The following is a 3,979-nucleotide window of genomic DNA, read 5'->3' as shown; positions in this document are numbered from 1 at the left end:
AAAAACACACGGTTTGCAACATCTACAACTGCTAGTCTTCAAATAACGTAAATACTGACTTAATGTTGTTCAGTACACCGTCGTCAGTCACCAATATAAATGTCTGCGCTTCCAATCATCACACCTGAGCCGTGGTAAAAAATTGCTGTTTTGAAGAGCGCGCCGCAGCATGTAGTGTGACGCAGTCGCCCTCCGTTTCTGGCGGTGGCGCCGCTGTGGCAATCGCAGCTTTGGTGTCTCCCTCTGGCGGGAAAGCGGAAAGGTTGCCTGTTCACGTGTATTTACGGGGCGCTATGAGCTCGCCAGTCGGTCAGTTGGTCAGCCGGGTCAGTGTGGGGCAGTCAATGTCGTCCGGAAAGCTAGTATGTGTTAGGCCGCCAGTCTGCTCGAGTTTTTTCAGGCATTGGTCACCGGTGGTTGGATCGATCGGTTGGTTGGTAGCGCACTGGGGCACAAGATGACTTGTCGGTCTTAACCGTCGGTGCATGTGAAGTCGCCACGTGAGTCCAGTGGGCCGCGGCGTGTAGCGAGGGGTAGTGACTTCACTGATGACACGAGAGCAACAGGAGTCAACCCACGACATCGGTCTGGCCGGTGCGAGCTGCGACGCCGTGAGATGGGGGATCGGCGCGCCTTACTGCGTCCGTTGAAGCGGCTGGCAGCAGACGGTTCGAGAGAGCGTTTTGCGGGTACTGGGCCAGGTCTTTGCCAGAAACCACAGTTTATTAGGAGTTAAATTATTCATGGTATGTTGTTTCTTTCGTCCCCAGCTTGCTCGTCTGTCTCTCGTCCGCATTTGTTAGGCAGTTTGTCTGTTTGTCTGTCGGCCTGCCGTACATTAATAGCTGCCTCTGTCATGTTTGTCGGATTCGGTGTTAACGAATTTATTGCTTGAAGTGTAACGGCCGAATTCCTGAAATATGTTTTTATCTTGCCTATCATCTTGAGAGGCGGTTTATGTGTAATGTAGAGCATGTTTGGCCAACTTTGTAGTGTAAGACAGCATTTCATGTTTTTGGTTCAAATGGCTCTGAGCACTATGGGACTTAACTGCTGAGGTTGTCAGTCCCCTAAAACTTAGAACTACTTAAACCAAACTAACCTAAGGACATCACACACATCCATGCCCGAGGCAGGATTCGAACCTGCGACCGCAGCGGTCGCGCGGTTCCAGACTGTAGCGCCTAGAACCGCTCGGCCACTCGGGCCAGCTCATGGGTTTTTATTTAAATGGTCATTTTAGTATATAAAGTTGCCACCCTTCCACCGTAAGAGTGTTTTTATTTGTTTTTATTTTTTTAATCAAGTTTCTCCTTCGGTGGCAAGTTAATCTTTAATGTTAGTGTTTCGTACCATTTCCATCCCTCCTACGGGGTGCATGTTTATTTGCTTGTGGGAGTTGTTAAAATTTTCAGTTTAAAGTAATCCGGTGTGTGGCAGATTTTCTCCAGTGTAGTCTTTCAGAGGTTGTTGTGAGCGGTCGTGACTACGGCGGTGTCAAAAGGCAGTGGCAAGGTTCTCAGTCCGAAAGCTCATACAGTCAAAAATTTGTTCTTTCTGCCTCTGAATAAATTGTAACTTGATATTTAGAGGGTGCTTTCTGATAGTAATTTTAAATCTGTTTCCAAAAAAAAATTGTTTTTAGAAATAAAATTTCCATTTGTTGAAAGAATTTTATTTGTTTTCATCAGTTACCCACTGGCAACTACTTCCACGGTCACATAATATGATTAAATGTGTTAATGTACTTGATGAATCGCTAATAAATGAAGTAAATTCTTAAGAAAAGGTTTTGAAAGTAAATTCACGGTTCAACATCCTGTATACATTGTCGTAACTGTATAGCAATGTGAAATGAAACCACAGACTTACTCATACGAGTTTAATCAGCAAGATGATTTAATGACGATGCGAAATAATGACGACGCCATCACGAACTTTGGAGATCGGCTACAGAGCCGCCTACGCATTACGGAAAAATCGACGGATGTCTAACATGTCAATACGACTTCAAAAAACCGTGGGGTAAACTCAATATGTACAACATAGTAATACAGAACATAATCATAGAGCAAGTACACTACTGGGCATTAACATTCCTGCACCAAGAAGAAATGCAGATGATAAACGGGTATTCATTGGACAGTTATATTATACTAGAACTGACATGTGATTACATTTTCACGCGATTTGTGTGCATAGATACTGAGAAAGCAGTACCTAGAACAACCACCCCTGGCCGTAATAACTGCCTTGATACGCCTGAAAATTGGGTCAAACACTGGGTGGATGGCGTGTGCAGGTACAGTTGCCCATGCAGCTTCAACACGATACCACAGTTCATCAAGAGTAGTCACTGGCGTATTGTGACGAGTCAGTTGCTAGGCCACCATTGACCAGACGTTATCAATTGATGAGAGATCTGGAGAACGTGCTGGCCAGGGTAGCAGTCTAACAGTTTCTATATCCAGAAAGGCCCATACAGAACGTGCAACATGCAGTGGTGCATTATCCTTCTTAAATGTAGGATTTCGCAGGGATCGAAGGAAGGGTAGAGCCACGGGTCGTAACATATCTTAAATGTAACGTCCACTGTTCAAAGTGCCGTCAATGTGAACAAGAAGTGACCGAGATGTGTAACCAATGGCACCCCATACCATCACGCCGGGTGATACGCCAGTATGGCGATGACGAATACACCCTTCCAATGTGCATTCACCGCGATGTCGCCAAACACGGATGCGACCATCATGATGCTGTAAATAGAACCTGGATTCATCCGAAAAATGGCGTTTTGCCATTCTTGCACCCAGGTTCGTCGCTGAGTACACCATCGCAGGCGCTCCTGTCTGTGATGCCATAGTCTATGCTGCTGCAAACGTCGACGAACTGTTCGTGCAGATAATTGTTGTCTTGCAAACGTCCCCATCTCGAGACGTGGCTGCACGATCCGTTACAGCCATGCGGATAAGATGCCTGTCATCTCGACTGCTGGTGATACGAGGCCGTTGGGATCCAGAACGGCGTTCTGTGGTGTCACCGCCGGACACCACACTTGCTAGGTGGTAGTCTTTAAAACGGCCGCGGTCCGTCAGTATATGTCGAACCCGCGTGTCGCCACTATCAGTGATTGCAGATCGAGCGCCGCCACACGGCAGGTCTAGAGAGATTTCCTAGCACTCGCCCCAGTTGTACAGCCGACTTTGCTAGCGATGGTTCACTGACAAAATACGCTCTCATTTGACGAGACGATTGTTAGCATAGCCTTCAGCTACGTCATTTGCTACGGCCTAGCAAGGCGCCATTACCAGTTACTATTGATGCTGTAAAACATGTACCATCAAGAGCGATGTTCACCAATTATGGATTAAAGTTAAGTATTCCAGCAGCTACGTACGTTTTTTGTTAGTCTCGTTTCATTGTCCTGTTCCAGACCTCACGCCAGCCTGCGTGAGCTAAAACGCCTGCCTTTCGGCTTCCTCTCATAGTGGGCTGGCTGTCTTGCCAATCCACAACACGTTCCGCATTACTCTCCTGAACACACCGATTCCATATTCTGCTAAGAGTCATTGGATCTCGACCAACGCGAGCAGCAATGTCGTGATACGATAAACCGCAATCGCGATAGGGTACAATGCGACCTTTATAAAAGTCGGAAACGTGATAGTACGCATTTCCCCTCCTTACACGAGGCATCACAACAACGTTTCACCAGGCAACACCGGTCAACAGCTGCTTGTGTATGAGAAATCGGTTGGAAACTCCCTTCATGTCAGCACGTTGTAGGGGTCGCCACCGGCACCAACCTTGTGTGAATGCTCTGAAAAGCTAATCATTTGCATATCACAGCATCTTCTTCCTGTCGGTTAAATTTCGCGTCTGTAACACGTCATCTTCGTTGTGTAGCAATTTTAATGGCCAGAAGTGTAGATAGATTGAAATACTTAGAGACCATCCTAAGGAAAAGTGGGGACCTAGA

The 3,979-nt window shown here is 46.7% G+C and overlaps 1 non-coding gene across 1 annotated transcript; it reads right to left on the bottom strand.

Moving 5' to 3' along the window:
• Window positions 1-1,124: 1,124 nt before the first annotated feature.
• Window positions 1,125-1,208, bottom strand: Trnas-gga. Its single transcript is given in 2 exon segments — window positions 1,125-1,159; window positions 1,169-1,208. It is a non-coding gene; the product is annotated as a tRNA-Ser (tRNA).
• Window positions 1,209-3,979: the final 2,771 nt, after the last annotated feature.

The sequence above is a fragment of the Schistocerca americana genome, chromosome 9 (assembly GCF_021461395.2).
Source record: "Schistocerca americana isolate TAMUIC-IGC-003095 chromosome 9, iqSchAmer2.1, whole genome shotgun sequence".
NCBI lineage: Eukaryota > Metazoa > Arthropoda > Insecta > Orthoptera > Acrididae > Schistocerca > Schistocerca americana.
Note: the sequence above shows the minus strand (reverse complement) of the source record. Positions and strands in the feature narration are given on the sequence as shown.